Source organism: Gopherus flavomarginatus, chromosome 1, assembly GCF_025201925.1.
Source record: "Gopherus flavomarginatus isolate rGopFla2 chromosome 1, rGopFla2.mat.asm, whole genome shotgun sequence".
Taxonomy (NCBI): domain Eukaryota; kingdom Metazoa; phylum Chordata; order Testudines; family Testudinidae; genus Gopherus; species Gopherus flavomarginatus.
The window spans coordinates 87,227,565-87,241,667 of record NC_066617.1 but is presented as its reverse complement, the minus strand read 5'-3'; the positions used below and the strand labels follow the sequence as shown (position 1 = coordinate 87,241,667).

Sequence of the window (14,103 nt, the reverse complement as noted above, 5' to 3'; positions counted from 1 at the left end):
CATGAGTAGACCTAAAAACAATGTTTTTCAGAACTTTTAAAATAGAAAAGGTTAAAAAAAATTCCATTCCACTACATGAGGGACCTGAGAGGGGGAGGGAGGCATGCACAGGAGGTGCATTTTACTTGATATACCTAGTAATCTGGCAGCAATAGCGTAGTTAAGCACTGTAATGAATCTTTGGAGCTATAATTCACTTCACTGTTGATTAAGTTCTCTCTTGTAATTTCAGCTCCTTCACAGCACATTTTCACTCCCACAACCTTCCCAAGACTCTGCTGTCTCCTTTGGTTGAAGTGTGGGGCCTATATTATTATTTACTGCAAGGGGACTACTCGTGCTTAAAATTAAGCATGTACTGAAATGCTTCGCTGGATTGGGGCCAGCATGCTCAGAGCCTTCAACGATGAAGTCCATAAAGAATACTCATTTTATAAAAATGGAAATCCACTCTTTCGAGGAAGTCACTGCTATTGTTGTGTTTTTTTTAAACTAAACAGAAAACACTTTTTCTAGTAGTTTTTTTATACACCCATCCCAGATCCTTCCCAACAACACAAGAGATCCAATTAAAAACAGTTAGTGAGCACCAATCCTCAAAATAAAAAAAAAAGCTCTCTTTAGAATTCTGCTCTCACAGATGTCTCTCTCAGCATATTCAACAAAACTGATTGAACAGTCGCTTCCAAATGCCTTCTAATTCCTAATTAAGATATTTTTAGATGTTAAATTGAGGTTCAAGAGAAAACAGCATGTCAATTATCTCTTGTTCTCTGTAGCTACATATAAAAATATACACCCAGAGATTACTTTATTAGTAGCAGTAATACTGATTTGTAAAACATGGACAAAGTATATGCAGTCATTGTGACCTTAGAAGTACTGCCTAGATATCATTACGATGTCCGCATTATAGGATGCTGAATCTAATATGATTTATTTTGTGCTATTTAAAATATTACTTAATCTTACAGCTGTTCAGAAAGTCTCCTTGAAAACGAGTTTTCAACAAAACAGAAAAAAATTGGCAAAAAAAATTGCAATAATTTGTTTCTGTTCGGCAACCAGTTCAATTTCGTATACATTCAGAATGCTTTTACCAGCATCTACATGCTATGCAAACATTAACCAATTAAATGAAATCCTCAATCTCCCTGTTAGGTATGTTTGTAAAATAAGGATAATACTACGGAAGAAATTGACACACAAACCTAATGTCTACATAGCAAAGAAAAACAGTCAACTAGCCAGTGCCAGCCGACTAGGGCTTGCGGGGCTTGAGCGGAGGGGCTGTTTCATTGCTGCGGAGACTTCTGGGCTCAGGCTAGAAACCAAGCTCTGAGACCCTCCCACCTGGCAGGGTCCTAGAGCCTGGGCTCCAGCCAGAGCCCAGAAGTCTACAAAGCAATGCAAGAGCCCCGCAGCCTGGGCCTCGGGAGCCCAAGTCAGCCGCATGGGCCAGTTAAGGGTGTCTAGTTGCACTGTAGACGTACCCAATGGTACTTAGGCACCTAAACAAGCCCCATATTTAGCTCCACTGTGATCCATGGAACTCCTCCTCAGCTGCCACCTGCCCATAGGTGCCTAAAGTCACTCAGTGCTAGAGTTGCCACCAATCGTTTTTACCCGGACAGTCCAGGTTTTGGCTTCTGTGTTCAGGGGCCATTTAGGGTTGCCAGGTACCTGGTTTTCAGGGACCTGGCAGGCCTAAACGGCACCCAATCCAGGAGTCCGATTACTGCAGAGCCGGGGGAAGTATCAAGTCATTAACTTGTGCCAGCGCCTGTTCAGCTGGGACCACCTCCTACCCGCAGACAGGCTCCTTGAGAGGATCCAGCAATTGATGGGGGAGGGGGAAGGGGAGAGGGAGGTGAGAAGGAGGAGTGATAGAGGCCAGGCCTTGGGAGGAAAAGGCTGAGCAGGGGGCAGGCCCTAGGGGAAGTGGCAGAGCAGAAGGCTGGGCCTCTGGGATCTGGTTAATAGTAATTAGAAAGGTGGCAACCCTACTTAAATTTTTGAAGTATAAAGTTCCCTCAGTGCCTAGGTTTCTGCCTCTGACTGTGCACACGGTGGTCTCTCTTTAGGAGTCCAGGCACCTATCTTCTGCCTAAGCCCCTGAGTGATTCCAACCCAGGGAAGGATTCGAATACTAAATTATGTGTGGGGCTGTCATAAACAGATTGCTAAGGGTTAAATGTCTCTTTCACCTATGAAGGGTTAACAAACAGTGACCTGCAAACACCTGACCAGAGGACCAATCAAGAGACAAGATACTTTCAAATCTCGTGGAGGGAAGCCTTTGTTTGTGGGTTTTGGGTTTGGCTTTGTTCTCTCTGGGTCCTGGACGGGACTAGAGGTGCAACCAGGTTTCTGCCAATCTCCCTGCTACAGTCTCTTATCTATTCAGAATTGTGAGTAAGAAAAAAGGCGGTTATAGTCTTTTAATTTGTTTTCTTATTTGCATATGTGTACTTGCTGGAAGTAGCTTAAATTGTGTTTCTGCTGGAGAAAGTTTCTTTCTATTGTTTAATAGTTCAAAGACCCTGTAACTGTTTACCATCTCAATTGCAGAGATAAACCTTCTACTTTTTTCTTTCTTTTTTATTAAAAGTTTTGCTTTTAAGACCTGTTGATTTTTCTCTCCTAATTAAGGCTCAAAGAAATTGAGTCTGTATATACCAGGGAATTGGTGGGAAGCAAGGAAGGAAAGGTACATTTGTATTGCCTCTGGGTGAGTGGGAGAGAGAAACTTGATCTCTCTGTGTTGTGTTTCAAGGAATTGATTCACGGTATCTCCTAGTGTACCCAGGCAGGAAAGATCTGGGAGGAGGTAAAGAGGTGGGAGAGAATGGTTTATTTCCCTTTGTTGTGAGACTCAAGGAACCTGGGTCTTGGGGTCCCCTGGGAAGGTTTTGGGGGGACCAGAGGGTATCAGGCCCTAAAAATTCCTGATTGGTGGCAGCGCTACAGAATCTAAGCTGGTAATTAAGCTGAGAGGACTTTATGCTAGTACCCATATCCTGGACACTAAGGTCCAGATTTGGGAATTATACTTAACAGGGGCCCAGTCTGGCAGGTATGCTCAGAGGTCCCCTAACTCCACATAAAACAGTGTGGGGAGAAGAGGTGCACCTCTCCCCTTATAAAATGTAGTCTATAGTGGTTAGAGTACTAACAGAGGATGTGGGAGACCCCCCAGTTCACATCCCCTCTCTGTCTGAGGATAAGGAATTTAAACAGGGATCTGCCACCTCTCTGGTGAGTGCTTGAACCCCTGAGCTACAGAACAGTCTGATGTAGGGCTCCGTCTGTCTCTTCTGTTGAAGTTGTTCCATTTTAATTGAGTAATTGAATAATTAAGTATTAATTGGGCCAGAGAAAAAGTTACAATGACTCTATAGACTAGGTGTTAGAGCACTCACCTGAGAGGTAGCAGATCCCCTCTCATCAGGAAGGAGAAATTGAACTGGGTGCCTCACATCCCAGGTGAGTACCCCAAATACTGGGCTAAAGGTTAAAAGTAGATATGGCAGAATTTTTTTTTTATGATTTTGATGGAAAATATCAATATGTAAGCATTTTTCCATTTTTATCAATTTAAATATTCACAGTTGTAGGAAATTATTAGGGGAGGGGAAGTCAGACAATGATTTAATGACAGACAGATTCAAGAAGTTAAAGCTTTAGAACCACTAAAACACAAATTGTCAACATCACATGTCAAACATAAAAGTAAATATCCTTAAATCAAAATTCTCAAGCAACATTTGTTCTTGTTTTGTCTGTGTGTAAATTTTGGATTAATATAGAAATATTTTTTCATCGGTTGAAAAGTGTACGGTGAAATAGACATTTACTGACATTTACGGATAAAAATCTAATCCTCCCAAGTCTAACTGTATAGCTTGCTATAAATGTAACTGCACAGTTACAGGGTCAGTGCAAGTGGATCTAAATGCAAGATCAGGGTCTTATTTAGTTTTCCCTATTAAAAAAAGTGTCTACCAGCTCTCCCAATAACATAAAATATTGTCTTTCAACTCTGGTGCATTTTTGTTTTAAAAGCAAGCTAAGGTGAACCTTTCAGATCATTATGAGCATGTGAAATAAGGGGATTATAATCAAGAGAGGTTTGCAACCTTAACTGTAGCAATCACTGCTAGAGGATAAAAAAGGGAAAATAATCCCAGGGAGGAGGTGGCAGAAATGGAATGCAGATAGCTGTGTGATTTGTTTCATTTAAAACAGTAAATGTAAATAACATGTCCTGTCCCTTTAAATAGCCAAGTAAAAATAACAGCTTCTTATCAACAATAGCAAATAAATGTATATGTAGAAGCTTTTTTCAGACAGCAAGGAGGAAAAATACTGGTTCTCTCTCAGCTTCAGCCCTCTTTTTCTTGGAGCTACTTTCCCTGGAGATTCATATACTGCTACTTAGAGAATCAGCTGCCTGCTATTACTGAGGCTTACCTGCAACTACAGCTGGTTAGAGAAGTGCAGGGCTGGATGGCTGCTTGATTAATTAACTCCATACCTGCCATAGCCAAATCCAGAGGTGAAAGTAAACCAGTACGGTACGGCGTACTGGCAAGAGCCGGTACACCATGCCGGACCACACTGGCTTCCGCGGCAGGGATTTAAAGGGCTCTGGGCTCCTCCGGCTGTGGGCAGCCCAGAACCCTTTAAATCCCGCCCACATCTCCAGCGGCCTGGCTGGGGCCGGGATTTAAAGGGCTCAGAGCTCCCGCGGCTGTGGGCAGCCCAGAGCCCTTTAAATGGCGGCCGGGCTGGGGCTGGATTTAAAGGGCCTGGAGCTCCCCCAGCTGCGGGCAGCCCAGAGCACTTTGAATCCCGCCTGTGGCTCCGGCGGCCAGGCTGGGGCCAGGATTTAAAGGGCCCGGAGCTCCATGGCGGCCGGAGGCCCGGGCCCTTTAAATTTGCCCCTGAGCCCCAGGGGCTCTTAGCCACCTCTGCAGCTGAGAGCCCCCAGGCTGATTTAAAGGCCCTTGGGCTCCCAGCCACAGCCAGTGCACCAGAGCCTTTAAATCTTGAGAGACCCCGCCTCTGCCAGCTGAGGCCCGGCCCACCTCAGGAATCCAGCAGTACCAGTAAGTCCAGTAAATTACTTTCACCCCTGCCTAATCCCTTCATCTCCTCATATCAAATGTTTTATTGCACATAGCTGTGGGTACAGAAGAAGAGAAAGCAACTGGGCTCTTCATTAAATATCTCTACACATACTAAATTACAAATGAAGGGTGAGATTTCCAAAACTGCTCGATGTTGGCCTAACTACACCCCTGCTGAAGTCAATGGGAGTTTTACCACTGACCTTAATGGCAGCAGATTTAGGCCAATTCTGAGCAGTTTGAAAATCCCACTTGAGGTGGTTAAATGCAGAGATTAAAGAGCATTCTGAATAAAAGGTGCATTAGTGGCAATTTATTCCCTTCAGGCCCATGGCTTTAATACTGATTCCCTTAAAAAATTAAAAACAAATCAAACCAGCTGCTCCCCTAAGAGGCAGATATGAAGGAACACTGAAAACTGCTTATCTTCTGCTCTCGATATTACGAGTTAAGAGTGCTCTGCAAAGTACATGTATAACTGCTTGGCAACGCGTCAGCATATGAGTGGATAGAAATCTATTTACAGACAAAGAAGAATCAGGAAGAAAATTCAAAATAAAAGAAAAAAACTATCTACCAGAAAAAGGTCTCATAGAAGCAACAAGATAGGTTTTCTGTTTACATAGTCACTGCCAAATAGCTAATGATTGCTTTAAAAAGCCTTGCATATAAACTGTTCAGACTACTAACAGGATAAACTGCAATCAAATCCTGGTGCGACTGAGGTGAAATATACTTGGGTATCTGTTCTAATTTTTTTAATCACAGATATACCACCAACTGAATTAAAAACACATAAAAAAAAATCAGAAAAAGAGTAGTGGGGGAGGAGTTTGAACTTGAGAGCAGACTGCACTGCAGGATCAGGGTCTAGGTTTATAATGACCAAAAGTTACTACTGCCTCATGGGAGCAGAGTGACCTATGTCAAATGAGTTGTAACCTCAGGCCAGTTCTCAGAGGTGAGACTGTCAGATCGTTGTTGACAACCTCAGGAGAGAGGGCAAATATTGAATGGGTCTATAAAGTAAATTATTAACACCCTTTTGCCCTTAGAGGTGGTCTTTCCACATGCAAGGTCAGGGTGGCACACTGATGTGTTGGTGTGAGGAAGCCTGTCCTGTATCTGTTCTGTGGATGAAGAGACCACTGCAGTCTCCAGGGGTGAAATCCTGGCCCTACTCAAGTCATAGAATGCCAGGGTTGGAAGAGATCTCAGGAGGTCATCTAGTCCAACCCCCTGCTCAAAGCAGGACCAATCCCCAGACAGATTTTTGCCCCAGATCCCTAAATGGCCCCCTCAAGGATTGAACTCACAACCCTGGGTTTAGCAGGCCAATGCTCAAACCACTGAGCTACGCCTCCACCCCCAAATCAATGGGAGTTTGGCCATTTACTTCAACGGATCCAGGATTTCACCCCAAGACACGTGGTACAATTTTCAATTGCCATAAAGGCTTGGACTCAATACCTGTTGAAGTAGTTAACATGGCTACCCCCGGTACTTGACACCAGATGCAGTTATTATGTGTGAGTGTGAATCGAGTCTAATTTAATATGCTTTTGTCTTTATCTAGTCAAAACTTACAGTAGACTATTTTGCCCCAGGAATGATGCCTTAAGCAAGACCTGTTAGTCTGTATCCACAAAAACAACAAGGAGTCCAGTGGCACCTTAAAAACTAACAGATTTATTTGGCCATAAGCTTATTCTTAAAAGAATAAATGGACACAAATCGGACATCAGGAATGGTAACATACAAAAGCCAGTAGGAGAACACTTCAATCTCCCTGAACATTCTATAACAGATTTAAAAGTAAGTATTCTTGAACAAAAAAAAGTCAGAAACAGACTTCAAAGAGAAACAGCAAATTCATTTGCAAATTTAACACCATTAATTTGGGCCTGAATGGGGACTGGGAGTGGCTGGCTCATTACAAAAGCAGCTTTGCCTCTCCTGGAATTGACACCCACTCATCTATTATTGGGAGTGGACTACATCCACCCTGATCGAATTGGCCCTGTCAACACTGATTCTCCACTTCTGAAATAACTCCCTTCTCTTCATGTGTCATTATATAATGCCTGCATCTGTAACTTTCACTCCATGCATCTGAAACAGTGAGGTTTTTTACCCATGAAAGCTTATGCCCAAATAAATCTGTTAGTTTTTAAGGTGCCACCAGACTCTTTGTTTTTGCTGAAGTAGTTGGGAGTCTTAGAGCATCCCTGAATTTTCATACACATACATTTGCTTTTAAAACAAACTGAACAGCATTCACAACATTTCATATTTTTCAAACTGAATTTCTTCATTACTTAAAGAGACAACTGGTCTTCTCTTGGCAGTAGGAATACAAACAAAGATGAAAATTATTATCAGATGGCCCACCACAGCAATTCAGAAGGAGCTGGAAACAAAAGCTGGGCATGACACAGAAAAATATTCAATACTTGGGACGAAAAATTCGATGAAAAAAATTCCAGAAAATCATGGGCATGAACTTCTCTGGGTCACTTTGACCTCTGTGTGGGTAGATATTAATATCAAGGGTGTGGCAGTATGTGTGCATAAAACCAAGTAACTTCTTCCAGCCTTTTCAAGCTCAGTTGCTACCTTAATCAGTCTCTAAGAGCAGGCGGTTAAAGAATCTAATTTTAAAAAAAATGTAATTATTGCCATCTGTCCAAATCATTTTCAATAGCGCACTTTCCATATCCTATTAAAGACAAGAGCAACAAGAAGAAACTGGCAGCAAGTTAACAATGGATCCCCAGGATCATAAAGGCCTATGTTTGTTTGAAATAAAACAAGATTCTGGCATGAGTTTATCACCTTATGCCTAACAGCTTTGGTGAAAGCTAAGAAGGAAAAAGGACCCAAAACAGTATTATGAAAACGCAGTTTGATGGAAAATTACAGATAATGCAATCTGCAAGCTATTTAGAAATGGACATATCTGATGGGGGGAAGCACTGTACAATAGTTTAAGTGGAGAGTTTTGGTTCTTAAATTTAGCAGAAGCAAGCTTTTTTGGGAGGCCGGGGGGCAGGGGGTAAGATCACTGCCACCATATAGATATGCATAGCATGTTTTGGGAGGCAGAAAACTGGTACCAAGACAGCTTATGCTTATAGGCAAGGCTACCACATTCATTAACCCAAAAAGTTTCCTATTTTCAACATCAGTTAAACTCTGGATTAAAGCATTAGGTCCTCACTCAACTCCCATTGACTAGAATGGCACACTGTAAGTACCCTCCCTCTCATCTTGGGAGGAAACCCTCCAAGACAGAGTCGAGGGATGACGACAGGACAGTGTGGGGAAGCTTGCATTGTTGTTGCCCAGGCTGTACCTATCCTGTGGATAAATAAAAGGCCTTCAGTCTCCAAGGGAGTCAAACTGGACCCTTCTTCATCACTACATTTACTTTATTACAAATAATCCATCATTCCTCTCCTCCCCCCAACTAATATTTTTATCTGTTTCTCAGGGGTTGACCAAGTATGGTTACATCTTTCCGGTCACTTAGCTAAAGGAAATAGTTTAAGACAGCACAATGCATTCTTTAAGCTCTTATCGGTGTTGTCAGTGCTCTAGGCTTTTCAAAGTGAGAAGCAAATGTAAACGCAGCTGCTTAGTAAAACTACATAAAACAAAAGCTACAAAACAAACATTCCTTTAGCTACAAAAAGGTTGCAAGTTTGTACTCTTAACATTAAATTGAAACATGATTCACATGGAACACCCTGTAGCACTAAGAAAGTCACTTGTCCATGTCACAATAAATGTTTCTTGAGTGCGTGCACAGATCATAATGTCAGATTTCACAGATCTCATTGCAGTTGGAACCAAAGCCAAAGCCCTGAATGTCATATCTGGCTTTCAGGAGCGTTGGGGATATGGAGAAGAGGTTGAGAAGCGCTCCTACAAGAGTACACTTAATCCTATCAATAGAGAGAGGGCATTTCCTACAGGCCTCAGGCATACTATAAAGCACTAAGCAGAATGCTCCTTGATCTGACAAAGATCAACCCAGTGAGGCCAAAGTCCACCTCCTTCCTCCAAACATGTGGGAGAAGCAGGGGTACTGGAACAATTTTTATAGTGGAATTGCTGAGAGCTATTGAACCAAACTGTAAACCCTGTATATAATGGAATCCACTTCAAGCCAGAGGGTGTGGCAGCACCCCCCACACCCCTAGTTCCAGCACCTACAGGGAGAAGACAGAGAAGGAATGAACCCTGCTGCCACCTGAGCATGCAATTAAGATGAGAGGTGGGGGAGAAAGAGGAGAGAGAGAGAAAGAATACACACACTACTGTCCCAGGGAAGATAATGGAGCAGGTAATTAAAGAAATCATCTGCAAACACTTGGAAGGTGGTAAGGTGATAGGGAATAGTCAGCATGGATTTGTAAAGAACAAATCATGTCAAACTAATCTGATAGCATTCTTTTATAGGATAACGAGCCTTGTGGATAAGGGAGAAGCGGTGGATGTGATATACCTAGACTTTAGTAAGGCATTTGATACGGTCTCGCATGATATTCTTATAGATAAACTAGGAAAGTACAATTTAGATGGGGCTACTATAAGGTGGGTGCATAACTGGCTGGATAACCGTACTCAGAGAGTAGTTGTTAATGGCTCCCAATCCTGCTGGAAAGGTATAACAAGTGGGGTTCCGCAGGGGTCTGTTTTGGGACCGGTTCTGTTCAATATCTTCATCAACGATTTAGATGTTGGCATAGAAAGTACGCTTATTAAGTTTGCGGACGATACCAAACTGGGAGGGATTGCAACTGCTTTGGAGGACAGGGTCAAAATTCAAAATGATCTGGACAAATTGGAGAAATGGTCTGAGGTAAACAGGATGAAGTTCAATAAAGATAAATGCAAAGTGCTCCACTTAGGAAGGAACAATCAGTTTCACACATACAGAATGGGAAGAGACTGTCTAGGAAGGAGTATGGCAGAAAAAGATCTAGGGGTCATAGTGGATCACAAGCTTAATATGAGTCAACAGTGTGATACTGTTGCAAAAAAAGCAAACGTGATTCTGGGATGCATTAACAGGTGTGTTGTAAACAAGACACGAGAAGTCATTCTTCCGCTTTACTCTGTGCTGGTCAGGCTTCAGCTGGAGTATTGTGTCCAGTTCTGGGCACCGCATTTCAAGAAAGATGTGGAGAAATTGAAGAGGGTCCACAGAGGAGCAATAAGAATGATTAAAGGTCTAGAGAACATGACCTATGAAGGAAGGCTGGAGGAATTGGGTTTGTTTATTTTGGAAAAGAGAAGACTGAGAGGGGACATGATAGCAGTTTTCAGGTATCTAAAAGGGTGTCATCAGGAGGAGGGAGAAAACTTGTTCACCTTAGCCTCCAATGATAGAACAAGAAGCAATGGGCTTAAACTGCAGCAAGGGAGATTTAGGTTGGACATTAGGAAAAAGTTCCTAACTGTCAGGGTAGTTAAACACTGGAATAGATTGCCTAGAGAAGTTGTGGAATCTCCATCTCTGGAGATATTTAAGAGTAGGTTAGATAAATGTCTATTAGGGATGGTCTAGACAATATTTGGTCCTGCCATGAGGGCAGGGGACTGGACTCGATGACCTCTCGAGGTCCCTTCCAGTCCTGGAGTCTATGAGTCTATGAGACCCCACCACTTTAAGGCATGTCGTTGAGAGAAGGAAGCCACCTGCTGTTACCCTTCGTGATCTCAACATAGGCATTGATGAGAAGACCAACCTTATTTCCTGAGTACACTAAGGGTGGGTCAAAGCAGGGCAGGAACAGGATGAGAAATACTTAGCAGCAGCAGCAAGGAGAGAAGGTAAACCTGACAAAGCCCAAATGTGACTAGTCCTGAACTGGAATTCTTCCAAACTGTGTGACTCAAACACAGCTCTGATGTTGAGAACGAACTTTAGAGCTTTATCAGCAACAATTTTTTTTTTCTGAAATATATATGCTTTATCCAAAACTCTGTCCCCTTGTATGTGTTTTACAGTCCACACAAGACAAAACTGCAATTCAAAAAAAAAATTATATATAAATCCAAATTTACAAATTCCAAACACAATTTGAGATCATACACTTCAGCAAACAGACCATGCATTAGAAAATAGCTCTTGTTTATTAGTTGGAAGAAACACAATCCTCTCTCAGGTCGATCTTATCTGACTCCATTCCCAAAATTCATTAACATAAGCTAATAAAGCAGGTTAGCAATTGCTGTTCCACAATTCCAACTTCAACCTCAGACTTATCCATTTTGATATGCCAGGTTCTTCCAGGCAGAAACAAACAAAAAACATACTGAAAAGAGGTGGGTTAAAAGAGGTTTTAGAAATAAATAATTTTACACAAACATCCAAAATATAGAGAAAAAAATTAATAAAGAGAAGACATTCCTGGACAGAGACCAGAATACAAAAACATTCTATCAAACAAACAAATCGCCTACATAACATGCATTTTCCATTCCATATAAACGCGTCAGGTAATGGATTGCTGTTCCTAGAAAGAATTACATTTTGTTGCCAACAGCTGTAGCCTTTCAGAGGAATCAAACATTATATAGAAGATTTACACTTTTGACAAAGTCATAACATTGTCCACAGTAGAAAAAGAACTTTTTCTTACAAAATAGCCCTACTAGATTGTCCTTAATACTGAGCACAATAGTAGGTTTTATGTTCAAAAGGTGGTATTCACCCAAAGGTGCTTGAGCTAGGGGTGCTGCCACACTCTGGCTTGAAGTGGTCTCCATTATATATATGGTTTACAGTTTGGTTCAATAGCTCTTGGCACCCCCACTATAAAAATTGTTCCAGCACCCCTGAATTCGCTCCTTGAGTGCTTAAATGAGGTATGAGCCAGAATTGTTTCACCCTAGCTACTTTACAAAAAAGAAATGACACCAGCAACTTAACAAGTTACAGGTACCTCCTCTGATCTACATGACTCTGAATCTCTCTGCTGATTCTTTGGCTTTACAATCATGCCATGCCATTCCATTTGAAAAAAAAAAAAAAGTTTCTTTGTTGCCACATGATCTATCCACAAAAAAACAAAAGGCAAAAACCAAAACAACAAAAAATACCACAGAGGAAACTGATTATTCACAAAGGGCTGTCAAATGCCCCAAGTAAACAAATGGGGTGGTATGGGGAGAGAAAAATATATACTCTCATATCATGTCTTTCAGATCTAGCAATCGTATACCCCCAATCCCATACCTACATGCATGCACATAGACTCAAGCATGCAGCAGGGATACCCCCTTTCTTATGTAGTTGTAGGACTGGGGCCTTTTAGTGTTTCAGTAACAACAGTAGGTAAAATATTTCCAAGCAGAATTGACAGTTAACTGACTCCCTTGTGCTATTAAAACTCAGAGGTGTTGCAAATTTTTTTGTATATTTACAAATTACCAAACAGACTTGCAGGGCCAAATTCTGTGCTGACCGACCTACAGCTACACTCCGTGCAGCTATTCCACTACGATCACAGTGAGTTATAGGAGTTGTACATTGCTACATAATTCGGCTCAGAGTGATTTGCCCAATGCTACACAATGAGTCAGTGGCAGAGTCTTGTTTAAAACTCAAACTCCTGGCTTCTGTTCAAAAGCTACTCAGTCCACTAGAGTACACTCATAGAGCTTTTGGAAAACCTCACTACAAATCTTATAATAGTTGTTGTTCTAAAATTCCTGTAAAAATTATTTTTACTTGGAAAAAGTGGAAAAATAATAAAACAACTTCTCAGCAATTGAAGCAGCACTCTTATAACCATGAAACCACCAGAATGCATTTCCTAACTGAGTCAGAGATAAAATGAGGTTGATTTAGTGAAACAAAATGTTAAATAATTCAGAGTTCTGCTTAGCAAGACATTTAAAAATGTTCACTTTTTTTGCTTCTTTGGATGGGGGAGACCAGTACACTGAATTTAGCAGTCTTAAATATGATCAACAACAAATCTTGCTCAGCTATGAAATTCAACCTGCCTTCAAGGAACAAATTATTATATGCCAACAGGCTCCGGTTATGTAACTAGATCTGCACAGTTTGGGGCTGTGTGGCTTGATCCAACAAAATCCAGGTAAATCCTGACTTCAGTGGGACTACTTCCAAGGGTAAGCATTTCTCATATTAATAATGATTTGGTTCATAAAATAAATTTCAAATTATCAGAGTGTAAATAATGTTAAACATGTATCCTGCAAGTTCTTTTCATTCTAGATAATTTCTCTCAAACATATTGTCATTAACAAACTATGATTCACAGAGGATAATGCTCCCACAAAAGTCAATAAGAGCTTTTCTATTGACATTGAAAGGAGTTGGCTCAGGATCTTACCTACTATGGCCTTGACCCAGAAGAGCACTTAAACCTGTGTTTTAACTTGAAGCACAAGAAGTCCTATTGACTGCAATGAAGCTATTTACATGCTTAAAATTAAACACGTGCCTAAACGTTCTCCTTAATCATGGCCCCAACTGAATTGAATCAATCTGTCAGTTTAAAGTACTTTCTTGTTTTCTACACTGAATTATTTTCACTTTTTGAAATTTCGCTTGTAATAATTATGAAGCCATTACACATGCCATTTCATCAGAACAATCAAGATCTTAGTATAACAAAGCAATGCCCAACAATTTGAATTGCTGTACCCAAATGAACCGCACCTCTCCTGCACCTAGCCCCCCTCTGCTGAGCCCCAAATACCTTCACCTGGATCCCCTACAAAGTCCCATTGCCCCTGCACCTGGAACCCTCCAATGAGCCCCCTGTGCATCCAAATCTGCCACTGAGCCGCCTGCACCCAGATTACGCCACAGAAAACTCTCTTAACCCCACCTGGATCCCTCCACAGTAAGTCCGTCTGCACTTGGATCCTGCTGCTGGGCTGAGCCTGCTCACTCACACCTGGTGTGCCTGGCACGGGGGGGCAG

General features: G+C 41.7%; 2 protein-coding genes and 1 long non-coding RNA gene across 6 annotated transcripts in view; 1 reads left to right on the top strand and 2 right to left on the bottom strand.

The window, feature by feature from the left end:
• The window catches only part of LOC127042724 (uncharacterized), a 28,882-nt gene extending 25,910 nt beyond the window's left edge, over positions 1–2,972 (top strand). Inside the window, exon 3 of the long non-coding RNA XR_007772026.1 lies at positions 2,216–2,972. This is a non-coding gene — a long non-coding RNA (uncharacterized LOC127042724). The remainder of the gene's footprint in view (positions 1–2,215) is intronic.
• Positions 1–14,103, bottom strand: part of SOCS2 (suppressor of cytokine signaling 2) — a 144,546-nt gene that overhangs the window by 87,414 nt on the left and 43,029 nt on the right. The gene's annotated exons all lie outside the window — the stretch shown is intronic.
• The window catches only part of CRADD (CASP2 and RIPK1 domain containing adaptor with death domain), a 100,953-nt gene that overhangs the window by 75,791 nt on the left and 11,059 nt on the right, over positions 1–14,103 (bottom strand). The gene's annotated exons all lie outside the window — the stretch shown is intronic.